A 27,935-nucleotide genomic window follows, 5' to 3' on the forward strand; every position below is an offset into this window, starting at 1 on the left:
TGGTAGATGAGAGAGGAGCATTGATGGATCTAATATCCATAGAGATCAGGATTGTTGTTTCGATAGAGGACGTGATTTGGCAGACGCGATTCGTCAAATGATGGAGACCATGAAGCAGCAATAGGAAGTAATCCTGAGGTAGAACCAGCAATGCCCGCTGATTGAGAATCGAGGGTGTTCCTACGAGAAGTTCCTAATATAAAGATACCCCAATTTCATGGGAACTGTGGGACCCATGAAAGCATACAAGTGGCTATTAGATCTCGACAAGACCTTCGAGATCAGTGGTTGTACTGAGGAACAGAAGGTACAGTATGCATGGCACCTGCTGCAGGGTGAAGCTGGAATTTGGTGGGACACCAAGAGGCAACTTCTAATTAGAGAATTGGGAAATATCACCATTTTGACCTTGTCACCACTTACACTCCGTTACGTACTCCAGACCGCAACATCAAACAAATTGAACCACACCCCGACCAAGCACAAGGCTAGCTGAGCGTGTGGAAGCATTGTGTGGTGTCGAGCCTGCCCCGCTAGTCATGGGAAATAAGAGAAGAGAAAATAATAACAATATATTGTTGAGGTCGAGCCAAGCCAAACCAGCAAATAACCCATCGTTGGTAGAGAGCATGCGTAGGAGTCTAGTGCAAAGAAGCACCAAACACCATGCCACAATCACACCTTAAGGATTCATGCATGAGGATCAACCCCCACGAAGATCAATGCATCAAGAAGGAAACCGTATCAAGGTTCAATCCCATGGAAACAAGGCCATCAAGGTCTAGAAACCACCTCAATGAAGCAAGTGCGTAACACTGGGTGTCATAACACCATCCGCCATGCACAGGTACGCCAAAGAGGAAGCAAACAAACACACAGGCCCAGCCACCATGAGGCCAACCAAATGTAAAATGAAAAATGGAGATGCCTGTCCATGGAAGCAAGGCCAACATCATCTGAATAGCCCCAAGAGCAACAATGTGCGTAGCACTGGGTGCCATAACACCATTTGCCACACACAAGCATGTTCACAAGGAAGCAACCAAACAATTAGGCCCAACAACCGTGGGGTAGACTAGAGCACCCGATGGCTAGACAACATGAGAAAGCCCCTAGCATGAACGACTGGCCCATCAACAAGCCCATGCGTGGCACTAGGTGCCACCAAATCCATCCCTAAAGCAAAAGCTTGTTCTTAGAAAGTAAACAATAATGTAGGAATCACCCCTATGAAAGTGAGCCCAGAAAAGGTCGTCGGGACATCGTCGGTCTGCGGCGGCTGTAGCCACAACCCCCGGCAATGGCGGTGGAGACGATACCCCCATATGGTGGCAAGGGGGCATGGCACATGCCCTTTCCATGGGCGCCAGGGGCATGCCCATGTGAGGGGGACGACATGGACAACCCTACTGGCTGCCCATGTTGGGGCCTTGCATTCTCTCCCTAAAGAGCATTTAGAGCCAAATCCCAACTGGCAGGAGGAAATATCAATTTTCCAAGGAAACATAAAGGCTTTCTTCATTGAAATACTTTGAATTTGGATGAGATTTTTTGCAGGCATGCTTAGATAGATCATATCTTGAAGTAGGAACAAGCCTCACAGTTTTTTTACATCGGGATTTCTTTATTTAATTTTTTTGATTTAATAAAACTGAAAAATCATGAAAATTCGATAATAGTCCAATAATGGTAGGTGGTGCTTGGAACACATCCAAGATGTATTGGAATGAATTTAGGAAACCAATTTGGGTGGTTTCAATTGTCCAAAAGCACGAGACAAGTGTTCGCCCTTGTGCATGCATGTCGGGTGGCAACATTGGGGGGGGCATGCTGTGAGTGTTGCATTGCAACTTTTTGAGGCAACAAGAAACATTGCATTGGTAGAGTTCGTGTGATCAATGGTGTTCTTCATCGGACCTTTGTGTGCTTGTCATGGTGGGCAAAGCACCACAGGACTGTCAAGGCATGTCAGGGGTAGTGTCGAGGCATGTCAAGGGTAGTGTCAAGGCATGTCAGCGGGGCCGTCAAGGCATGGCCCGAGGGCACCATACTAACCTCGATGTGCATGCCATGCCAATCATGTGGCATGCACGTCGTGCATGCCTTATGCCTCCCATGGGGCATGCAAGGGGCAATGTTGAGGCATGTTAGCTGTGCTATCAAGGCAAGTCAGGGGCAGTATCTAGGCATGTCAGCGGGGCTGTCAAGGCATGTCAGGGGCAGTGTCAAGGCATGTCAGCAGGGCTGTCAAGGCATGTCAGGCGTAGTTTCAAGGCATGTCAGTGGGGTTGTCAAGGCATGGCCTGTGGGCATCGTACTAACCTCGTCGTGCTTGCTTGGTAGAGGGTGGGCAAAGGGGGCACCAAGGTAGCAACGGGGAGCACGTCATGCACCGATTTTGGACAAGTCCTTGTTGCTAACCATGCCTAGGAAATCGTGGAAAGTGATGTAGTTTTAGAGGGAGGGATGAATCGAAGCGACACAGGGCTGAATCTCAGTAGATCGTGGCAGCAAGGCCACTCTGCCACTTACAATACCCCCTCGGGTATTTAAGTCATCTGCAAAGGATTCTACCTGTCGCTTGGTGAGAATTGTACTTCAAGGTGACCCGCACGGCTCATCCGCCACGAGGGCTTCATCAATAATGTGTGCCTCTGGGGCCCTAACGCCCCTACTGCGGGTCGACAATTGGGCGACGGGCGCACGCGTTGCTTCTAGCCCGGATTTTGACTTAGAGGCGTTCAGTCATAATCTAGCGCATGGTAGCTTCGTGCCACTGGCTTTTCAACCAAGCGCGATGACCAATTGTGTGAATCAACTGTTCTTTTCGTACTAGGTTGAATTACTATGGCGACACTGTCATCCGTAGGGAAAAAACTAAACTAACTCACGACGGTCTGAACCCAGCTCACGTTCCCTATTGGTGGGTGAACAATCCAACACTTGGTGAATTCTGCTTCACAATGATAGGAAGAGCCGACATCGAAGGATCAAAAAGCAACTTCGTTATGAACGCTTGGTTGCCACAAGCAAGTTATCCCTATGATAACTTTTCTGACACCTCTGGATTCAAATTCTGAAGGTCCAAAGGATCGATAGGCCACGCTTTCAGGCTTCATATTCGTACTAGAAATTAGAATCAAATGAGCTTTTACCCTTTTGTTTCACACAAGATTTATGTTCTCATTGAGCTCATCTCAGGTGGGGAGTTTGTTCCACAGAATCAAACTCCCCACCTGACAATGTCTTCTACCTGGATCGGCCCACCGAAATGAGCCTTGGGTCCAAAATGAGGGGCAATGCCTTGCCTCTGATTCGCTGAATAAGTAAAATAACGTTAAAAGTAGTGGTATTTTACTTCTACCTTTTGGCTCCCACTTATCCTATGCCTCTAAAGTCATTTCACAAAGTCGGACTAGAGTCAAGCTCAATAGGATCTTCTTTCCCCGCTGATTCTGCGAAGCCCGTTCCCTTGGTTGTGGTTTCGTTGGATAGGAGATAGGGATAGTGGGAATCTCATTAATCCATTCATGCACATCACTAATTAGATGACGAGGCATTTGGCTACCTTAAGAGAGTCATAATTACTCCCGCCGTTTACCCACGCTTGGATGAATTTCTTCACTTTGACATTCAGAGCACAGGGCAGAAGTCACATTGCGTGAGCATCCGTAGAGACCATTGCAATGCTTTGTTAAAAATTAAACAGTCAGATTCCCCTTGTTCGTACTAGTTCTGAGTCAACTATTCTGCGCCCGGGGAAGACCGCTAAAGCACTCATTCCCAGTTCATCCCCCGGCAGGCACGTGACGACCCGTTCTCTCCGCGGGAGCAGCTCAAGCAGTCCACTGACAGCTGACGGCTTCAGGACTGGGACCCCCTTGCCCAGCCCTTAGAGTCAATCTTTTTGCCGAGGTTATGGATCCATTTTGTTAACTTCCCTTACCTACATTGTTCCATCGACCTGATGAAGTTATGAGTACGACCTGGCATGGATGGCACTCGATCCTCCAGATTTTCATGGGCCGCCGGGGGTGCATCGGACACCATGTGCAGTGTGGTGCTCTTCTAGCCACTGGACCCTACCTCCGGCTGAGCCGTTTCTAGGGTGGGCAAGCTATTAAAAAGAGAAGATAACTCTTCCTGGGGCCCCTGCCGACGTCTCTGGACTCCTTTTAACCCGATTCCCATTCGAAGCTTATGTCCAACATGCTATCAGACAAGCTTCCCTCGTCTCTTAGGATCAACTAACCCATGTGCACGTGCCGTTCACATGGAACCTTTCCTGATGGGAACCAAGGTGGGTCTACTCTTGAAGATCATTTGCAAGTTCCAGATGAGCTAATTACAAGATTAAGGGCCAAGAAGATCAAGGAAGCAATGCACAGATTGGTGCAATCCACTTGGGACGAAGCTAGCAAGAGCCCAACACTCAAGATGGGCTTGAAAGATGGAGAACCAGCTTTGATCCACTTGATTCAAGATGTGGAGGACATGACTTAGAGATAGGGCCTATTGTTATTAGAAGCTTCCAATTAGGTTAAATGATTTATTTTTTTAGCTTAGAATAAATGGGCTTGAAGATGCTTGGCCCACACATCTTATTTTTAATGAACTAGGGTTTTCTGGAAGGCCTTGTATTTTGGGCAATGGCTTATTTGGAAAGTTACTTTTTAGGAACTAGGGTTTCAAGAGGTTACTGTAGCATTACTATAGTCATACTGTAGCTGCGACAATGTTCATCAGGGGCATTTTGGGTAAAGGGGGCTTTATTTTGGCTAGGGTTTTAATTAGGTTTAGTTTAAATACTCCTTGTAGCCTCATTTGAAGCTTAGACAATATTAAATTTTATTTGTGATTCGAGTTTTCTCCTCTTGTTCTTGATTGAACTCTTGAACTTATCAAAGGTAAATCACAACCTTTGTGGCGTTCTTCCTTTGTAATCTAGGTTCTTGAGATGGGTTCTTCAACGGGTCTAGATTTTAATATAATCTAGGTTCTTGAAATGAGTTCTCATCGGGTCTAGGTTCTCCATCCGTTGACTTGATTTTGGCTTTCTAGGAGTGTTTTCAAATTAATTGTGGGTTCAAGGGATTTCAATCCCGCGGGTTCTTATCATTTCCCCTCTTCAACCTTCAAAGTTCTTACTTGAATATTTGCTACTACCAACAAGATCTGCACTGACAGCCACTCCGCCTGGGCTAGCGCCCTAGGTTTAGCAGCCAACGCTATGCCCTCCAACTCATCGGGGCCTGGCACTTGCCTCAACGGCTAGGTATAGGTCGCGCGCTTCAGCTCCATCCATTTTCGAGGCTAGTTGATTCAGCAGATGAGTTGTTACACACTCCTTAATGTATTTCGACTTCCCTGACCACTATGTTGTTGTCTTAATCGACCAACACCCTTTGTGGGTTCTAGGTTAGCGCACAGTTGAGCACCGTAATCCGGCTTCGGGTTCATCCCACATCGCCAGTTTTGCTTACCAAAAATGGCCCACTCGGAGTTCTTGCTTCCTTGGCACGACTTAACAAAGCAGCCGTGCCATCCTACCTATTTAAAGTTTGAGAATAGGTCGAGGGCGTTGCTCCCTTGATGCCTCTAATCATTGGCTTTACCCGATAGAACTCGCCCGTGGGCTCCAGCTATCTTGAGGGAAACTTCGGATGGAGCCAGCTACTATACTAGACGGTTTGATTAGTCTTTTGCCCCTATACCCAAGTCAGACGAACGATTTGCACGTCAGTATCGCTACGGGCCTTCACTAGAGTTTCCTCTAGCTTCGCCCTGCTCAGGCATAGTTCACCATCTTTTGGGTCCCGACAAGTATGCTCTCACTCGAACCCTTCTCAGAAGATCAAGGTCGGTCGGCAGTGCAACCCACAAGGGGATCCCACCAATAAGCTTCCTTGTGTTACAAGTTTACTAGCCATTCGACTCGCACACATGTCAGACTCCTTGGTCCATGTTTCAAGCTGGCCGAATGGACCCAAGGGTCGATGCCAAGAGCACGCATATGCTGAAGAACACCTTGTGGCATGTGTTGCCCGCGGAGCGGCAACGACGTCTCCATGGGCATGAGTTCAACCCGGGCTTAGGCCGCCGTTGCAATTTGCATCTGTCCACACCCTGAGATGATCGACAGACCGGCATACTCCATTCCACATCCTACCGGGGAGCATCACCGGCCCCCATCCGCTTCCCTCCTAACAATTTCATGCACTCTTTGACTCTCTTTTCAAAGTCATTTTCATTTTTCCCTCGCTGTACTTGTTTACTATCGTTCTCTTGCCCACATATTTAGCCTTGGACAAAATTTACCGCCTAATTGGGGTTGCATTCCCAAACAACCAGACTCGCCGACAGCACCTCGTGCTGTGGTAGGGTCGGGGAACAACGGGGCTCTCACACTCTCTGGCGCACCCTTCCAGGGGACTCGGGCCCGGTCTGCCGCTGAGGACGCTTCTCCAGACTATAGTTTGAATGCCGAGTGGCACCCAATTCTCAAGCTGGGCTCTTCCCAATTTGCTCGCCGTTACTAGGGGAATCATTGTAAGTTTCTTTTCCTCCGCTTATTGATATGCTTAAATTCAGCGGGTAATCCCGCCTGACCTGGGGTCGCAATGGTAGAGTCGCAAGAACGACACAATAGGGTCGAGGAGCACCTTCACAGTGAGGAGCAACACACGACGGGTCACGAGGGTTTCTCAACCACTTATTGTCATGGCGCTCGTTGCCTAGGACTCACTTTTAGGCTAACCGCGAGCAAAAGCACGCGGGAGGCCAATGTCTGCCCCTCACCCCACACAGCATAAGAAGTGTTTGGGGTTAGGGCAACGATGTGTGACACCCAGGTAGACGTGCCCTCGGTTGAATGGCTTTGGGTGCAACTTGTGTTCAAAGACTCAATGATTCGCGAGATTCTGCAATTCACACAAAGTATCGCATTTCACTACGTTCTTCATTGATGCGAGAGCCGAGATATCCGTTGTTGAGAGTCGTTATGTATCATGGTAAAGATGTCACCAACAACACGCACACCATTTTTGGGGCGCCCATGGTTACTCTTTGTTTAAGTTCCTTGGCGACCGCGCTGGGGTTCATTGCTCAATTGGGATAAGAACGAGAAGATTGACCAACCACACAAGAGGAGAGTAGTGGGCAAATTTCAACTTGCCCTCCCAACAGTTTTTGGGAGGGGGAATTACACCCCCAGCCAGAAGGTTATTACATGTTCATAGGTCGGTCTGCAGGGCAGGTATTGACAATGATCCTTCTGCAGGTTCACTGACAATGATCTTGCTGTAGGGTCACCTGCAGAAACCTTGTTACGACTTCTCCTTCCTCTAAATCATTAGGTTTAGTGGACTTCTCACGATGTTGCTGGCAGCGAACCTGTCATAGCCCCTCTCAAAGTTGCCTTTAGCCATGCTGCACATGTCTTAGCCATGTCGGGGACATGCCCCTTGACTAGCCTGCATGCAAGGGCCCAAGCCTTGACACATACGCAGCACCCAGCGAGGCTGCTGGCCATGAGCATGCCAGTGCGCAGGCAAGCAGGCGCATGACGTGCCGCATGCTCAGAGAGGTTAGTGACTGCGTGCAGCCCAGCGCGCGGCCCATCAACATGCGCAGGCCCATGCGCCGCACAGTGCTGCCAATGCCCAAGCCCCCAACCTGGGCCATGCCGATCAATACATGGCTCCAGCCAGTGCCATGCAGCCTTGTCAGTATGGTTAGTGGCGTGCCCTCTAGGCATGCCATCCAGTGCATGGCTCCAGCTCATGCCTTGCAACACCAACACCCAGGCCACCTGCCTGGGCCATGCAGCAACCAATGCTCCAGCCACCTACCTGGGCCATGCAGCAGCCATGCACGACACTGTGACGTGCCATTCCGCAAGCCTATGCGTGGCACCCTGCCATGCCCATCAACTAGCCATGCACGGCCTCATGCCGTGCCCACTAGCAAGCCATGAGGTCCCAGCCTCAGTCTCATCTTTTTTCTCTCTCATTTTTCTCTCCCTCTTCTTTTCGGCCTCACTATTTCTTTTTTTCTCAATCTCACCTTCACTCTTTAGCTCAATCTCAGTTTCACGCTTGCTTTTTAGCTCAATCTCTTTTTCACCTTTTTATGGGCACCAACAAGGACCTAGTCTTGAAAATCTTTTGCAAGTTCCAAATAGGCCAATTACAAGGTCTAGAGCCAAGAAGATCAAGGAGGCAATGTAAGGATTGATGCAATCCACTTGAGATGAGTTTAGCAAGAGCCCAACATTCAAGACGGGCTTGAAGGATGAAGATCCAGTTTTGATTCATTTGTGATTGGATTGTGAACTTGAAATTGAAGTTTGGGGGTTGACGAGGAGGTCGGAGTAGTGTTACTTGAAGGGGTCGGCCACCCTTGAAGATGGAGGACCCATGGTTAGACCTTTAAGCTTGTGCAAGAGGGGTTGCCCACCCACAAAGGTGGACAACTCAAGGTTGGACTTTTGAGGCCTATTCTACAATCCAAGTTGCTGTCCAAGCTTCACCAAACAGAAAGGTTCAGTTTGCAAGCCAATTTGCAAGTTGTTCATGTTGTTAGTTTGCAAGCGTCATGTCCGGGAGCTATCTAGAAGCCGAAGGGAACAAGAGTTCCAACCGGGAATGCATTGAGATGCTCAAGGGGCATACTTTCAAAGTCATGGACATTCTTGGTGAGGTCAACACTACAATGGCCGAACTAAGAATGGTCTTGAATGCCACTACCCGAGTGAGTGAGGAAAATATGAGAGCCATGGATACCATGAGGAGGGAAACACACGAGAGCATAGAGAGATTAGAGAGGAGACTTGTTGAGGACCAAGGGCCATACCAAGAGACAAATGGACAAAGGCACGATGCTTTTGTTGATGGTGAAGAGACAAGTGTAACTGATTCTATGCAAGAGTCACTAAGAGTTGAAATGAGAAGAGGCAATCGTATTGAGAATGACCATGTTGTGGTGGAAAGGTGGATCCAAGATGGTAATCACCATAGAAGTCGGAGTATAAGAGAGAGACATCAAGATGTGAGATATGAAGTTCCAAGACAAGAAGATGGCCAAGAGGCCGAGTATGATTATGAGGAGGAGAGGCCTTGGGGCCATGACAACCGATTTGAGAGAAGACACAATCACTATGAGAGAGATCGAGGCTATCATGGGAGACGTTATGATGATAATTATCGTGAAGATAGAAGAGGAAACTAGGCATATGACGGGGGACCAAAGAGGCCAAAGGTGGATTTTCCCAAATTTGATAGGGGAGATCCATATGAGTGGCTAGATAAAGTTGATCATAAGAGACCAATATGGGAAAGAGTTCTTGTTACAATTTGTCCTGTCACCCACTACTAATCATCATGGGCAACTTGCTAAGTTGAAACAAGAAGGCAAGGTTCACCATTACATTGAGGAGTTTCGGCAACTCCAAACATTAGTGAGAGGATGGTCAGAAGAAGCACTTGTAGGCACTTTCATAGATGGTTTAAAGCCTTGGTTAGCCAAGGAGATCAAGTTAAAGCAACCATCACAAATCCAAGAGGTCATGAGGATGGCCGAAATTCTAGAAGATAGCAACACCATGGAAAGAAAATATTCCAAGGAGGTGGGGAGCAAATTTTCAAAACCTTTGCAAACCAAAGCTCCCTGGAAGAGTAAAGTTGATGTGGAGGTTTCTAAGCCGAGGCCTTATGAGGTTAAGAAACTTTCTAGAGAAGAGGTGTAAGAAAGAATCAAGAAAGTTTTATGCTTCTAATGTGGGGACAAATGGAGTAAAGAGCACACATGCAAGTCAGATAAGGCTTTTGTTATGATATGGGAGGATGATCATGATGAATCCTCAAGCCATGAGTCTGAACATGAAGAGGCCGAATCTAGTGAAGAGGATGAGGATGTCGAATTGTCACTCAATGCCATGTCAGGAGTACAAAAGCCCACTTCAATGAGGCTTATGGCATGGATTGGGAAATTTGAAGTAACTTTATTGGTTGATAGCGGCTCAACTCATAATTTTATGAACTCCAACATTGTCACCAAGGTTGGATTGAAACCAAGTGTTATTGAGACATTTGAAGTTAAGGTTGCCAAAGGGGACAAGCTTAGATGTGAGGGGCTTGTAAAAGAGGTCAAGATGAACATCCAAGGGGTTAGAATAGTTGTTGATTTGCGTATCCTATCTCTTTTGGGACTTGATGTTGTGTTGGGCAATGCTTGGCTTCTGGGTATCAGGAAAGTTGTGCATGATTATGACAAGATGACCATGGAGTTTAGGCTTGGGTCTAAGAAGAGGATTTGGACAGCTTTGACATCAAAGGAAGTGAAGTCTTGTGAGGCAATTATGTTCGAAAGATTATGCAAGGCTTCGCCATTATTCTTGCCAAACAAGAGTTGGTTTTTGAAGTTGAAAAGATTGAAGATGGGGGCAAGAAGGATGACTTATCCTTGCTGCCCATTGAGGTTCAAGAGGTCTTGAAGGACCATCAGGGGGTCCTAGAGGTGCCCACTACCTTATCACCTACTAGGCCCTTTGACCATCGCATTATCTTAGTTGATGAGAGCAAACCGGTGAATGTTCCTCCATATCAGTATGCTCATTTTCAAAATGAAGAGATCGAAAGACAAGTAGATGAAGTGTTGAGAGGCAGATTGATAAGGCCTATTACTAGTCCTTTCTCCTCACTAGTGTTGTTGGTGAGAAAGAAGGATGGCACTTTACGGTTTTAAATGGATTACCAGGCCTTGAACGAAGCTACAATCAAATATAGATTCCCTATTCCTACCGTGGATGAGATGCTAGATGAACTACATGGGGCAAGGGTATTTTCAAAGCTTGATTTGAGAGTCAGTTACCACCAAATCCACATGAGAGAAGATGATGTTCACAAAACGGCCTTTAGGACTCATTCCGGTCACTTTGAGTACCTACTCATGTGGTTTGGGTTATGCAACGCTCCTTTTATATTTCAAGCCACCCTGAATACAATTTTCAAGCCACTTTTGAGAAGGTTTGTGTTAGTATTTTTTGATGACATCTTGGTCTACTCCAAGTCTGTTGAAGAACACAAGCAACATTTGAAGATTGTGATGAAGATCATAGAAGTGCATCACTTTTTCATAAAGGCTTCTAAATGTGCCTTTATGGAATTGAACTTGAGTATCTTTGGCACTTTATATCAGGTGAGGGAGTGAATGTTGATCAAAGAAAGATAAAGGCTATGGTGGATTGGCCATTGCCCAAGGATGTTTCGGCCTTAAGAGGTTTTTTGGGCTTAACCCGTAACTATCGAAGATTTTTCAAGAATTATGGGCTTATTGCTAAGCCACTTACTTCCTTGCTCAAGAAAGACAATTTTGAGTGGACATAATAGGCTAGAGATGCCTTTGAGAATTTGAAGAGGGTGATGACCGCTACTCCCTTGGTTGCTTTGCCCAATTTTGAGAAGCCATTTGAGTTGTACGTGAATGCAAGTGGGGATGGAATTGGTGTTGTTTTAGTGCAAGAAAAGGGACTCTTGGCCTTTATTTCCAAGGCACTCGGGCCAATGAAGAAAGCATGGACACCTACACGGTTAAAGTTTGGCGGCCTTATCTATTGGGCCTCAGGTTTGTTATTGTGACCGACCAACAAGCTTTGAGGCACCTTTTGCAACAAAAAATTGAGACCCTGGAAAAACAAAAGTTTCTTGTGAAACTTCTTGGCTTTGAATTATCTATCAATCGGGAAAAGAGAACAAGGTAGAGGATGCCTTGAGTAGACATGAGGGGAGATCTCTATTGTGGGAAGTATATGATGGACATGATTTTGATTTGTTGGCCTTGAGTGGGGACGAGTGGAGGATATGGGACAAGGTTTGTGAAGCTACCAAGCTAGATGCAAGAGACATTGAGATTGCTGAGCTTTTAAAAGCTCAAGGGAATGGAGTTATCGGCTTCAAGGTTAGAGATAACTTTATTTATTACAAAGAATATGTCTATGTTCCCAATGTGCTGAATTTGAGGAAGGAGATTGATGGGAACCAAGGTGGGCCTCGTCTTAAAGATCCTTTGCAAGTTCCAGATGGGCCAATTACAAGATCAATAGCTAAGAAGATCAAGGAAGCAATGCAAGGATTGGTGTAATCCACTTGGGACGAGTCTAGGAAGAGTTGAATATTCAAGATAGGCTTGAGAGAAAGAGATCCAGTGATCATCCACGTGATACAAGCTATGGAAGAGTGCAGCATAAATTAGAGCCTATTATTATTATGATTATGAGATTGAAGACCTTGGACCTATTTATTTTATTAATGTAGCTTATTTTATTAGTTATAGCAATTAGGCTAGAATAATTGGGCTTGAGGACGCTGCCCACATATGTCTTATTTCTTATGAACTAGGGTTTTTGGGACAACCTTCTATTTTGGCCATGGGCTAATTTGGAAAGTTACATTTTTGGAATTAGGGTTTCAAGAGGTTATTGTAGCATTACTATAGCAATGTTACTGTAGCCGCGACAATGTTCATCTAGGGGCATTTTTAGTAAAATGGGCTTTATTTTAGTTAGGGTTTTAATTTGGTTTTGGTTTGAATACTCTTTGTAGCCTCATTTTAAGAAGTTTATGAAATTTGATGAATTTATTCATTGTGAGTTGAGTTTTACCCCTCTTATTCTTAATTGAACTTTTGAACTTATCAAAGGTAAATCACAACCTTTATGGCGTTCCTCCTTGTAATCTTGGTTATTGAGACGAGTTCTTGAACGGGTCTAGATTTTAATGTAATCTAGGTTCTTGAAACAAGTTCTTATCGTGTTTAGATTCTCCATCCATTGACTAGATTTTGGCTTTCTTGGGTGAGTTTTCAAATTGATTGTGGGTACAAGGAATTCCATTCCCGCGGGTTCACATCATTTGGTATTCAGAGCAAGGTTTCTAATCAGGTCTGATTCTATCTGTTATTTCTTGCATATTTTATTATAGGGCTTCATTGTTCTAGGATTGATTACAAAAAAAGAAAAAAAAAATAGAGGTGGCTGCCGAATTTCTTCACTATTTTTAGGGCTGCTGAATTCCATTGTTCTAGGGTTTGTGTTGGTTGACATCTCTTGTTCTAGGGGCTGCTGTATATCACTTGTCCTAGGGTTTTGAGTTATTGTTAGGGTTTTCTCAATTGCTTATTCTTTTGATTGTGATCAAATTAGTTGGTGAGAAGACAAGAAAATAAAAGATAAAAAATCGTCCAGAAAAAAATAAGAAAAAAAATCGTCAAAAAAAAAAATCCAAAATTTTTTCTTCAGCCAAATCATCGAATGGACTACATACATTATTCTAGTTGGTATCTTGTCTTATAGTTAATGATTCATTCGTAGAATTTTCTTGATTCACATGTCATTTTTATTCCTTCCATGTTTTTTTTGTTCTTATTTCTTAGACCTAATTACTAGTTAGGATAAAAAAAGGTTGCATTGTCTTGATTGAGTTCAATTTGTTCTTAAAGAACTTGAGTGGGAAAAATCTTGAGGTAAAAGGCAAGAGAGTGTGAGAATATTATCAGAAAAAAGCCACAATTAAAAGTGAAACACGAGTGGAGTGTCATTATTCTAGTGTAAACAAGTAAGGGAGTGTGTGAGTTTTTCTACTAACATTCATTTTGTGCAGCACATTATGATGTCTCATAGGAGTAACTCATCACCAAAGGGGATGACAGATAACTCATCCTTTGTGTTGCAATCCATGCAGCAACAGTTTGAGCCGTTGAACTTGGTGTTGGGTGAAGTGAGGGATAGGATGGATCATCAAGATGTGGTAATTAGAAATCTACAGGGCAAGAAAGATAGGAGGCGACGTGAGTCTAGAGTTGAAAATGGGTATGAGAAAGAAGAGTATGATGATTCTCTTGTTATTGAGTATGCAATCAATACACAAATTAAGATGGATGATACAAAGCAATAGAGCGAGAACCTTTTTCATACTAGATGCCACATCAACAACAAGGTATGTAGTATGATCATTGATTCGAGGAGTTGTATTAATTTGGCCAGCACTACTTTAGTGGAGATATTAAATTTACATACCTTCAAATACCCAAGACCATACAAGTTGTAGTGAGAGTGATTGTGGGGAGGTTAGGGTAAATAAGTAAGTGCTGGTTTCTTTTCCAATTGGGAAATACCAGGATATAGTCCTTTGTAATGTAGTGTCTACGCATGCTAGCCATATTTTGTTGGAGAAACCATGGCAGAATGATAGGAAGGTGATCCATGATGGGTTAAGAAACATGTACAGTTTTGAAAAGGATGGCAAAACAATCAAACTTGCTCCTTTAACTCCAACACACAGGTCCATGGGGACCAATTGAAACTGAAAAGTGAGATTGCTCAAAAAAGAAAGAGTGAAAATGAGAGTGATAAAAAAAGAAAGTGTGATAGTGAGAGTGATCAAAAAAGAAAAAGTGAAAGTGAGATTGAGCTAAAAAGCAAGAGTGAAAGTAAGATTGAGATAAAAAGCAAGAGAGAATGTGAGATTGAGAAAAAAGAAAATAGTGAGGTTGAAAGAGAGAGAGAGAAAAAAAAGATGAAGGTGAGACTGAAACCACAAGAAAAAGAGAGAACGAGTTGAAAAATAATTGTGATTTCGAGAGTTCAACAAAAGAAGAGAGTGAAAGAAAAAAAGAGAGTGAAAAGGAAAAAATGAGTGAGAGAAAAAAAGAGAATGAGGGCAAAACATCAAGAAAAAGGGAGAGTGAAAAAGAAAATAGAAAGTTGACTGAGAGTCAAGAAAAAAGAAAAAAGAGTTGAGCCACGAGAGGAAAAAGAAAGAGAGATTGCAAAGAGAAATAGAAAAACAAAAGTGAGTTTTTATGCTAAAGCAAACTTTTATACTAACGAATTTAACAACTCTTTGTCTAATATTGTTGTTTCTTTATTGCAGGGATATGAGGTTAAGATTCCTAGCTGGGTGTTCAGTGGATTGCCACCTATTAGAGAGATAGAGCATTACATTGATTTTGTGCTTGGTGTGACAATCCCTACCCAACCTTTCTTTGGAGAACATGAGTCCCTGACGCACTTGAAGGGACAAGGTAAGTTGAATAGAATGCATGCCAAGTGGGTGCAATTCATTGAGAAATTTCCTCATGTAATCGAGTACACATAAGATAAGGAAAATTTTGTGGTTGATACTTTAGCAAGAAGGTATGTTGTTGTCATCATTTTAGATGCAAAGTTATTGAAACTTGAATATGATAAGAAATTGTTTGTTAATGATGATGGCTTGGCTAGTGTGAATGGAGTACGTGAGAATGCATCATTTGGTCAGTTCTATAGACTAGATTGGTATTTGTTTAAAGAGAATTGACTTTGTGAGCCTACTAGTCTCATGCGTGAGTTGCTTGTACATGGATTTGGTTTGATGAATCATATTGGTGTAAATAAGATTTTAGATGTGTTACATGAACATTTGTGAGAGTATCATTTACCATTCATTAACGTGTTGCATGAACGTTTGTGGAAGTATCATTTGTCATTCATTAACGTGTTGCATGAACGTTTTGGGAGTATTGCTTGCCATTCATTGAGTGTGCATATAATTGGAGTGGTCATTTTGGTGTAAGGAAAACTTTAGGTGTGTTTCATGAACATTTTTGGGAGTATCATTTGCGTTTCATTGAGTTTGCATATAATTAAAGTGGTCATTTTGGTGTAAGGAAGACTTTAGATGTGCTTCATGAACATTTGTGGGAGTATTGTTTGCCATTCATTGAGTTTACATATAATTGAAATGTTCATGCTACTACTCAATTTTCACATTTTCAAATTATTTATACACTTAATCCATTTACTCATTTAGATTTAATATCTTTACCAGTCGATAACAGAAGTAGCTTGAATGGACTATTCCCAATTAATAATAATGCATATCAAGTGGATCTTCTAGGTAAGTATCATGTTTCTGCTATTTTCAAAGTTACTAACCTTTTTCCCTTTGATCTAGGTGAAGATTCGAGGTTGAATCCTTTTAAGGAGAGGGGGAATGATGGGAACCAAGCTGGGCCTCGTCTTAAAGATCATTTGCAAATTCTAGATGGGCCAATTACAAGATCAATACCTAAGAAGATCAAGGAAGCAATGCAAGAATTGGTGCAATCCACTTGGGACGAGTCTAGCAAGAGCTGAATATTCAAAATGGGCTTGAGACAAGGAGATCCAGTGATCATTCACGTGATACAAGCTATGGAAAAGGGCAACATAAATTAAAACCTATTATTATTATGATTATGAGGTTGAAGGCCATGGACTTGTTTATTTTATTAATGTGTTTTATTTTATTAGTTATTGCAATTAGGCTAGAATAATTGGGTTTGAGGATGCTGGCCCACATATGTTTTATTTCTTATGAACTAGGATTTTTGGGAAGGCCTTGTATTTTGGCCATGGGCTAATTTGGATAGTTACATTTTAGGAATTAGGGTTTCAAGAGGTTACTGTAGCATTACAATAGCAGTGTTACTGTAGCCGTGACACTGTTCATCCAAGGGCATTTTGGGTAAAAGTGGCTTTATTTTAGTTAGGGTTTTAATTTGGTTTTGGTTTAAATACTCTTTGTAGTCTCATTTTAAGAAGTTTATAAAATTTGATGAATTTATTCATTATGAGTTGAGTTTTACTCCTCTTGTTCTTAATTGAACTTTTGAACTTATCAAAGGTAAATCTCAACCTTTGTGACGTTCCTCCTTTGTAATCTGGGTTCTTGAGACGGGTTCTTCAACAGGTCTAGATTTTAATATAATCTAGGTTATTGAAACGAGTTATCATCAAGTCTAGATTCTCCATCAATTAACTTGATTGTGGCCTTCTTGGGCGAGTTTTCAAATTGATTGTGGGTTAAAGGGATTTCATTCCCGCGGGTTCATATCAGAGATTCTTGATCACTTTCATAATAGCAAAGAAGGTGGACACTCGAGATTCTTGAGAAGCATTTTTTCTATTGGGAAGGAATCAAGTAGGCCGTGAAGAAGCTAGTTGATGGTGTGATGTTTGTCAAAAATCCAAGTACGAGACACGGCCTCCATCCGGGCTTCTACAACCACTCCCGATTCTGAACTTGATTTGGGAGGATTTGAGCTTGGACTCTGTGGAGGGACTTCCTATTAGTAGTCGCTATGAGGTGATATTTATTGTGGTAGATCGCCTGAGCAAGTATGGCCATTTCATTCCACCTACTCATCCTTACACTGCCAAGAGTGTGGCCAAAGCATTTGTGGATAATGTTGTGAAGCTCCACAGGTTACCGAAGAGCATTGTGACCAATAGAGATTGTTCATGACCACCTTTTGGAAAGAATTGTTTGAGCTCCAATGGAGTAAATTGAAGGCAAGTTCATCCTATCACCCCCAAACCAATGGGCAAACCAAAGTTGTTAATAGAACACTTGAGCAATATTTGAGGTGTTTTTGCCATGAAGAACAAAGAAGGTGGGTGATTATTTGACTTGGGCAAAGGGAGTATTGGTATAATACTACAACCTTTCATGCTCCATCAAACGAAACCCTTTTGAAGTTGTTTATGGAAGACCACCACCAATCTTGGTGAACTATGAAAGATTCAAGACCAAGAGTGATGAGGCAGAGAAAGAGTTGCTTACTAGGGATGAGATCTTGGTGAAGGTAAAAAAATAGCTCAAGAGAGGTTAAAAAAGAATGAAAAAATATTATGATGAGGGAAGGCGAGTAGTTGCCTTCGAAGTTGGGGACTATGTGTACCTAAAGCTACAAACCTTTGGCCAAGTGACATTGAGAAATAAGCTAAATTTAAAGCTGTCCAAGAAGTATTATAGGCCATTTAAAGTGACTGAGAGGTTGGGAGATGTAGTATATAGGTTGGAACTTCCTCCAACATCCAAACTACACCTGGTGTTTCATGTGACTGTGCTCAAGAAGAGAGTTGGTGACACGAGGCTCATTGTGGAAGAGTTACTAAAGTTTGATGAAGAAGGGCGTATGCTCTTGCAAACAAAGGAAGCTCTTGATTATAGGGTTATCACAAGTGGAAGGAAAAGGAACAAGGTGTGGCAAGTTTTAATCCAATGGGGTGGAGTGCCAAGAGAAGAGACCACTTGGGAGGATTATGAAGATATGAGGGTGAGATTTCCCGAATTTATCCTTAAGGGAAGGATATACTTGAAGATAGGGGGATTGTCAGAGCACCTGGCAAAGTTGCCTCTAGCCATGCCGCACATGTCATAGCCATGTCGGGGACATGCCCCTTGACTAGCCTGCATGCATGTCAGGGACCAAGCCTTGACACACATGCAGCGCCCAGCGAGGTTGCTGGCCATGCGCATGCCAGTGTGCAGGTCAGCTGGCGCATGCCTTGTCGCATGCACTACGAGGTTAGTGACCGTGCGCAGCCCAGTGCGCGGCCCATCAGCATGCTCATGCCCCCACACGCATCCCTGCACCGTAGGACCATCCTGCGCATGCCCCTGTGCCGCACAACCCTACCAACACCCAGGTCCCCAGCCTGGGCCATGCCGCTCAACGCACAGCTCCAACTCGTGCCTTGCAGCCCTGTCAGCAAGGTTTGTGACATGCCCTCCAAGCACTGAGCAGGGATAGTGGGAATCTTGTTAATCCATTCATGTGAGGGGGGCGGCAAGGACAACCCTCTTGGCTGCCCATGTTGGGACCTTGCATCCCACTCTAAAGGGCATTTAGAGCCAAATCCACTCTGGCAGGAGGAAACATCAATTTGTCGAAGAAACATAAAGGCTTTTCTTATTGAAATACTTTGAATTTGGACGAGATTTTTTGCAAGCATGCTTAGATAGATCATATTTTGAAGTAGGACAAGCCTCACAATTTTTTGACATTAGTATTTTTTTATTTAATTTTTTTGATTTAATAAAACCGAAAAATCAATAAAATTCAAAAATAGGCCAATAATGGTAGGTGATGCGTTTAACACATCCAAGATGTATTGAAATGAATTTAGGAAACCACTTTGGGTGGTTTCAATCATCCAAAAGCATGAGACAAGTGTTTGCCCTCGTGCATGCATGTCGGCGACAACATTGGGGGGTCATTGTAACACCCCGCTTAATTAACTCTTGATTAACCCTTAAGTACTCTAGATTAGGCTTCTATTTTTGCGTTAATCACTTTCATTAAGGTTGATAATGGGATTAGCATTAAAGTTGATACTTAGTGTTAATAACCTAAGGATTAGAGAGGCAAGCCCATTAGTAATTTTGTTTAGGTTTTTTAAGACCCAAGTATAAGAAGGCATAAGGCTTTTGGGGTAGATTTGGACCCTTAGCCCTTTTTATGCTCATATGGCCCAAGCCATGTTTGGACTGATTTTACCATTCAAAGACCAAAGGCCCAATACATCATGCCATTGGTTTCCTTAAACCCAAATCACACTCAAAGTACCCAAATTAAGTTTTGAAAATTGGCTAAGGCCATTAACCATCATACTTGAGGTTAGTGCACTTTAAGTTATGCTTTGAAGCTTAATCATGCTTAATCTTGTCTTAAACTTTTTAATTCAAATTTTTTTGAATTAATACTCCCTTAAACCATGATTAGACGATGTTAATACCCTAGCTAAACCATTCCACATGTCATTAAGAAAAATGACATAACAAGCCCAAACCACGCTTCAATCGGTTTTGTGCATTGCCCTTTGTAATGCTTGGACTGTTTTGCCCTTGGGCCCAACATTTTGGTGGTTTATCCTCAAGGGTAATTTGATCCTTAAACACCTCATGAGACCCTCCCAAACTCAGTTTGAGCCTTGGAAAAAATTGGTTGCATCAACCAACTCAAAGAACCAAACCGGGTGCACCTTGGTCTAGTTTGTGTAGGAACCATTTGTTTGAATTTTAACCAGCCTCCTGCCATGGTTTGCACCACCACCCCATGCCACCTCCTTCTCCACCCAATCAACAAGAAGTCCCATGACCATCATGAAGGATTTTGACTCATTTTTTCTGCCCAAATGTATCCAAAACCGAACTGATTTTCTGCCACCACAAAACCACCTTCATCCACCTGTTTTCAATGGTGGTTTGAGGGATCTTCTGTCATCCAAATGATGCCCCACAACCTGAAGTCATCTAAAGGACCCTTTCAGCTACTGTGGAGAGGAAATGATGGTGGTTTAGGTCACTATTTCATTCTGCACAAGTGACATAAGCTCATGCAAGCAAATCAGGAAATTTTCCAGATTTGAGCACCTCTCACTTCACCCAATCACCAAGCACCCAAGCCAACGTCCCTCACCCCTTGGCCACCTATAAATACTTCCCTCTCATTCACTCACCTTCTCATTTCTTCCACACCACAGCTCCAACCATCATCATGAGCCTTGAGAGCATTTCCCCCTCTTAGAGATCAAAAGAGTGCAAACCGAGTGAGTTTTGGTGAGTTTTTTAGTGTTCTTGTGGAAGGCAGTCTAGAGTGCTTGGAAGGCCACGAAATTTGTAAGTTTTATTCCTTTTGATCATAGCTAGCATGTCAATCTTTTTTTCCAAGTGTTGGTACGAAATTTGGTTGAGTTTTGAGAAGGTTATGATGCTTAATGCAAAACCGGGTCAATTAAAGGAAGGTTTGAATGATTGAATGTTTTTAATTGGAAATTTAGCTATGGCATGTACTAAGCCTGATTTTATATGATCTATCATTGTCCTAACATGATTATGGAAGGTTAAATTTTTTATTAGAATCATGTCATGATAGGTTTTAAATCTATCTTGTTTTGATCATCAAGTATGAATCGGTTTTAAGCATATTGGTGATTAAGTATTTCTTAGCTTTGATTAAGTGTTAGGATGAACTTCATTACTCAAGTATTAGACTTCATAGGGATCAATAATGATTAAATAAATCTCATATGCATGCATTCATAGGGATCAATAGTTGAAATACACAAAGGCATCAACTAGGATGCATGTCATGGATTGGGACTAATTGCACAAGTTTCACTTTGAATTTTGAAAATCTAAGGGCATGAATTGTTTTCTAATGCCAAAAATATTAATTCCATGAATATTGGTTAAATTTGGAGTTCGTTTGCAATTAGTGAAAGTTTAGGGCCTAAATGGTAATTTTTGAAAGTCTAGGGGTATTTTTGTAAATATCCATTTTTTTTAAGCCTTTGATTTTGAACCTATCCATAAGAATATTAACTCTAACTTAGTATACACACAATTTACGTAGCTATGACGCTAATTTTGATTTTTTCAGGAAGTTTGTAAGTTGGCCTCTAACTTACAGCTTGATAATTTTCTTATGAATTATTAATAAATGCTTCATTTATTCATCAATTATCATTTTGGGCATAATTTATCATGTTATATGACACATTGAGTGCATACTTATATAACATATCACATTTTCATCATTTTTGCATATTACATTTATAAAAGTCTTTTTTTTTTTTTTTGCATGAAATTTACTACATTTGCATATGTCATGAAAAATATTTTTCAAAACATTGTATGAAAATCATTTTTATCACGACTCCAAAGGGTAGGATGAGGAATTATCCTAGTAGAACTTCTCTGTCCACTCTGGAGTGTTTAATATTGGAGTGGTAACCCCTGTGTTGATGAAGAACAGTCAACAGGCTTCAAATGGGTTCTCTTTAAAGAACATCGGAGCGAAGTCAATATGTTATGACACCTAACGCTGGTGGGTGTGCACGTTATGATTTTTATGATATTATGTTATTTACCAATATATTGAGAACGAGTCTATAGACAACGTAGTTTCAACGTAAGTTATACTATGGTCACCGGCAGGTACTCACAGTGCATTTAGGGAACTGTGACATTACCACACGTTATGTTATTAATTAAGATAATGATGTAAGTATATGATGATGAAATTTTTATAAAGAAGTTATGTCTTTTAAAAAAAATGATGACAAAATTACTTAATGAGTAAAAATCCATGTCTTCATTTTTTTTTTAAAGATGTTGAGGAATCTGGATGGGAGACATGTATACTAATTTTCTGCATCTCATGCATTGCATATTTATCATTTTCATGATTGATTTATCTTTGTGTCAGTTAGTTGTTTAACTTACTGAGATTTCGAGTAAATCTCACCCTTTTATGGGACCACTATCATTCCGAGTTCATTCCACTCGAAATGATAGAAGTTATGTTAGGAATTGACCAGGACGAGATTGATGGAGCACTGGATTCGCATGATTGGGGAGGAGTCGGATTTGGAGAGGAAGCAGGATTTTATTTTGATGTTCATAGCCCAAGTCCTTTCTGCTTTAGATCGCATTAAGAGCATGATATGACTTTGTATATAAGTCTGCTAGTTTAGTATTTCAAACATGATAATTATCTAATGAAGTTAGGATGTTTTAGTTATTCTGGCATATTTTTCACCTTAACCTTTTATTTCCGCTGCGATTATTGCATACTACTTGTTGCATACTAGGATGCATTGCATATTAACTGTCATGAACGAGGGTATGTAACCTTGTATTGCATATCCCGACGCTCTAAGTCTCCGTTCCATCCCAAACGGGGATTGGGGGCATCACAGTCATGTTGTGGAGTGTTGCACTGCAACGTTTTGAGACAACAAGGAAAATTGCATTAGTAGAGTTCATGTGATAGATGGTGTTCTTCGTCACACCTTTGTGTGCTTGTTATGGCGGGCAAAGCACCAAGGGCAGTTGAGGCATGTCAGAGGCAGTGTCGAGGCAAGTAAAATAACATTAAAAGTAGTGGTATTTCACTACTGCCTTTCGGCTCCCACTTATTCTACACCTCTCAAGTCATTTCACAAAGTCAGACTAGAGTCAAGCTCAGCAGGGTCTTCTTTCCCCGTTCATTCTACCAAACCCATTCCCTTGGCTGTGGTTTTGTAACCCCCGCTACTTTCTTCTTACGTAAGCTTATCTCTTTCTTATATAAGGCTCCTCCTTTCTGACGTAAGCAAATTTCAATGACGAAATTATGCAACAATCTGTCATTCTTTCTGGCGACTGCGAGCATCGTTATGTGTGCCAAACCATGACGACGTGTCTCTCGAGATATTAGGTGACTTCTAAGGCATGCCCAGTGTTTTAAATGTACTGGAAATATTTATATGAGGTATTTCCAGTATCGTTGAGTTAAACTTGTTTTTAAATGAGACAATTATAATATTTTGAAGAGCTCCAAAATATTATAATTGTCAGACATTATTTTAATATTAATTATTAAAATGATTCCATTTATTTGAAATATTATGGGATTTAAATTATGTTGAAAGCTTTAATTAATTTAATGGTTTTATCCTTTTAAATATATTAAATAAGATTCATCATTTATTAATGATGAAGAAATATTATTTTATAAACTAAAGTTAGTTTAAAATAATATTTACCTTAATTTCTCTAAGTGCTTTTAATTAAGTTAACGTTTACGCATTTTGAAATCAGTATTTTAATATCTCAATGTTAAATCATTTTGAGGACCCCAAGATGAAGGGACTGGATTATAAACCCAGACCCTCTCTCTTTCTCCCTCACTTTTCCCCAGCCCTCTCTCTCTCCTCCCTCTCCCCAGCATACGCGATACGAAGCTCCAACCACGCCGAAGCCTCCATGCCTCAGCCCGGCGCCGCCGTGTGTCTGCAGCCCTCACCACCAGTACCACCAGCTCCACCTCACTCCGGCAAGCTCCCCCATCCCGGTATCTCTCCCTCACGCTCTCCCTTTCTTCCTTTCAGAAGCGTAATGCCCTAATGGGCATGATGCCCATTCAACCGCCATGTGCCACCTACCGGCGCCACCACCGCCACCAACAGGCTCCCCTCTCACCGGAGAACCCCCCCCCCCCCCCCCATGGAACCCAAGCCACGGGAACCCACCCTTTCCCCTCCATCGCACGCACACACGAAACCCATTTATAGGTTTCGCACAGCTTCAAGCTACCGACGCCCCTAGTGCCGCCGTGCAAGACTCCCGCAACCACCAGGCACCACCATGAGCCTCCCCTTACCTCCCCCTTCCTCCTCCCTTGGACCCAAGGCCCATGGCCCCTCCTCCATGCACGGACGTTCCTCCTCACACGTACGGGTTGCACGCCGTGCAATGCCACCCACGGTGGGTAACCACCGTCATCAGCCTCCTCAGGCCACCACCAAGTCAACCCAACCAACCACGGCCCCGATCTGTCACCCATGCACGTACACTTTCTCTCACTCTCCCACGACCTCTCACCCACTGTGCGGCCAGATCCACCGCCGTGAGCCACCGTGGCGCCACCTCGACGCCACCACGAGATCCACCGCATTTCCCTTAGCCAAGCCCTAGGTCCAGACCACCACTTTACGTGGTGGGTAATCACTGCACGTGATGGACAGTCACTGTATGTGACTGACTGCCACTGTACACGGTTAGGTATGCTGGGTACCGCCCTTCATAGCCACCATCACGAGGCCTTCACGAGCCCTTCCAAGACCACACTTAGCTATCCAAACGCCCAAACAGTCAACGTACGCGGGTTAGCTGCCACGTACGACCTCTCCAACGTCATCGGCTGTGACGATTAGCGAGCAATGCACGGATTATCCCGTCGATGGTATAACTCTCTATCCCTCGTTAATTATGTTAGATATTGATTAGTGGACTAGGTTGTGGACTATGCTGTTAGTATTAGGGGAATGACTATGTAGTATTGAGATGCGCTGTGTAGTGCGCTGTGAAGTGTTGGGCATATCGGTGGTGTGGTGACGTGTAGTGCTGTGTATGTGAAGTGTTGGGCATATTGTGTAGTGCGCTGTGAAGTGTTGTGGACTGTGCTGTGTAATGCAGTTGTGGAGTTTGTGTTGTAATGATGGCATGGTTGTGCTGTGCAGTGTAGTTGTGGAGCATGTGCCGTATGGATGGCGTGACGTTGTGTGGAGTGGGAACTATACACGCTGAGTGTACTTTGTGTGTGGCGTAGTGTGACATAAAGAGAGTGTATGTAGAAATATACTCTCCTGGCGTATTGTGGATTGGGAAGAGTACACGTAAAGTGTACTCTATATGGCGTGGTGTGTGAATGTAGTACATGTGAAGTGTACTCCATATGGTGGAGTAATGCACCATGTGGCGGATATGCCATAATGGTGATGTGGCGTGATGTGTATGAAGGGAGTACATGTGGAATGTAGAGTCTTGCACCCTGGGAAGAAGCAAAAAGTTTTAAATCAGACGGTAATTCCCGTCGTCCTTTCTCAAAATATTTTGATAAAAAAGATCCACCACAAGGACGGGCATTACAGGTTTCACTGGATAGCAGACCGGGATAGTGGGAATCTCGTTAATCCATTCATACACATCACTAATTAGAAGACAAGGCATTTGGCTACCTTAAGAGAGTCATAGTTACTCCTGCCGTTTACCCGCGCATGGTTGAATTTCTTCACTTTGATATTTAGAGCACTAGGCAGAAATCACATTGCATGAGCATCCGCAGGGTCCATCGCAATGCTTTGTTTTAATTAAACAATCAGATTCCCCTTGTCCATACCAGTTCTGAGTTGACTGTTCGACACCCAGGGAAGACTGCCAAAGCGATCGTTCCCAGTTCCTCCCCCGGCCGGCATGCAGCAACCCGCTCTCGCCGCAGGAGCATCTCGAGCAGTCCATCGACAACCGACGGGTTCGAGACGAGGACCCCCATGCCCAGCCCTCAGAGCCAATCCTTTTCCCGAGGTTGTAGATCCATTTTGCTGACTTCCCTTGCCTACATTGTTGCATCTACCAGAGGTTGTTCACCTTGGAGACCTGATGCAGTTATGAGTACAACCAGGCGTGGATGGCACTCGGTCCTTTAAATTTTCAAGGGCCGCAGGGGCACACTGGACACCACGATAAGTGCGATGCTCTTCCAGCCATTGGACCGAACCTTCGGCTGAGCTGTTTCCAGGGTGGGCAGGCTGTTAAACAGAAAAGATAACTCTTCTCGAGGCCCATGCCGACGTCTCTGGACTCCCTAATGTTGCCGTCAGTGGCCACGCAGGAGCACGCAAATGCCGAAGCGCACCTTGCGCCGCGTGCTGCCTCCCATGATTGCAGCAACGACGTCTCCACGGGCATGACTACAACCCGGACTTGGCCCACTGCAGTAATCCGCATCAATCCACACCCCAAGTCGATTGGCAGACCGGCATGCACCGTTCCACATCCGACCGGGGCCCATCGCCGGCCCCCATCCACTTCCCTCTCAATAATTTCAACCACTCTTTGAATCTCTTTTCAATGTTCATTTCATCTTTCCCACACGGTAGGTCTCTCGCCCATATTTAGCTTCGGACGGAATTTTCTGCTCAATTGGGGTTGCATTCCCAAACAACCTGACTCATCGACAATGCCTCATGGAGCAACAGGGTCTGAGCACAATAGGGCTCTCATCCTCTCCAGCGTCCCTTTCCAGTGGACTTGGGCCCGGTCCGCCGCTAAGAACGCTTCTCTAGACTACAATTCAAATGCCTAGTGGCACCCAATTCTCAAGCTGGGCTCTTCCTGGTTCGCTCGCCATTACTAGAGGAATCCTTGTAAGTTTTGTTTCCTCTGCTTATTGATATGCGATGGTAGAGTCGCAAGAATGACATAATAGGGTCGAGGAACACCTTCGCAGCGACGAACAACACACGATGGGTCACGAGGGTTTCTCAACCATCGATTGTTGTGGTGCTCGTCGCCTAAGAGTCACTTTCAGACTAATCGTGAGCAAAAGCACATGGGAGGCCAATGTCTGCCTCACACCCCACACATCGTAAGAAGTGTTTGGGGTTGGGACAACGATGCATGACACCCAGGTAGACGTGCCCTCAGCCAAATGGCTTTGGGCACAACTTGCGTTCAAAGACTCGATGATTCGTGACATTCTACAATTCACACTAAGTGTCGCATTCCGCTACGTTCTTCATCGATGCGAGAGCTGAGATATCCGTTGCCGAGAGTCGTTATGTATTGTAACACCCCTTTCCCGTGGGCTAGGAGTGTCATGTGTTTTAAGTATCACTAAATCTGTCTAGGAACAACATGTACTAATATCATACTTAATTAAATTCATAATCTAGAAGATAGTCAAATAGATCTTTTGTTTAACACCATAAAATCAATGAATTCTTATATCTTAAATTATTTAATTACTACTAACATATTTTAATTTAGTAGGAAATCATATTGTATTTAAATGTATTAGATACTAATGAAAACTGGTTTCATAATAAGACTCATTATATAATTAAACCATTTAGTATTTACTACTGAAATCTAGTAAAAATTTAATATTTAATAATATAAATTATTTCTAATATTTTCTATAATATATAAATTAATGGGTTAACATACTTCTTTAATTAAACTAAGCCTAATTTAAAATATGAAGTCCAGTCCAATTTAAAAACAACTTGTTAATCTTTGTAACAAAATAAGACTTAAGCACGTAGATAAGAGCCCATGTAAAAATAGTTAGTCCAAAAACAATTTAGTCATTTCTTAAACACTAAGGGGTGTATATGTAATACTCTCACTATAGGAGAGCTACAAGTATAAAGGGTCCTTTACGGAAGTACCTTACCAACTAGACTTTATGGAAGTAAGAATAAAAACAACCTACTAGACTTTACCAACTAGAAAGTAAAAGAAATAAGAAAAAGTGAGAGCTGTGCGGGAGTTTCAGAACTCACCAAAAGAGACAGAAATGCTTGATCGCGTGATGGTGGATCTGGGGTGATGGAAAGAAATCGGCTGAAACTTCTATGCGAGGTGATGGGTCCTGAGAGATTTTTTGTTATTAGTAGTGGACAGAGAGATCGGGCATGGCTTACCCATAGAACAATGAAGTGCAATGGTAGTGGCTAGCAGGTGAAGGACTGAGGAAGGCCTCTGTTGAGGAGTGTAAAACAGGGTTGAGATGTGGGGGAAGGT

General features: G+C 43.1%; 2 non-coding genes and 1 pseudogene across 2 annotated transcripts; all 3 read right to left on the bottom strand.

Annotated features, from left to right (window-relative positions):
- Window positions 1-2,466: 2,466 nt before the first annotated feature.
- On the bottom strand, window positions 2,467-6,618 carry LOC121263898 (annotated as a pseudogene).
- Window positions 6,619-6,841: 223 nt separating this feature from the next.
- LOC121263918 lies at window positions 6,842-6,997 on the bottom strand. The gene has a single exon (XR_005940400.1). It is a non-coding gene; the product is annotated as a 5.8S ribosomal RNA (ribosomal RNA).
- Window positions 6,998-26,808: 19,811 nt separating this feature from the next.
- LOC121263907 lies at window positions 26,809-26,964 on the bottom strand. Its single transcript, XR_005940390.1, has one exon. It is a non-coding gene; the product is annotated as a 5.8S ribosomal RNA (ribosomal RNA).
- Between the last annotated feature and the right edge of the window lie 971 nt (window positions 26,965-27,935).

The sequence above is a fragment of the Juglans microcarpa x Juglans regia genome, chromosome 4S, assembly GCF_004785595.1.
Source record: "Juglans microcarpa x Juglans regia isolate MS1-56 chromosome 4S, Jm3101_v1.0, whole genome shotgun sequence".
NCBI classification, from domain to species: domain Eukaryota; kingdom Viridiplantae; phylum Streptophyta; class Magnoliopsida; order Fagales; family Juglandaceae; genus Juglans; species Juglans microcarpa x Juglans regia.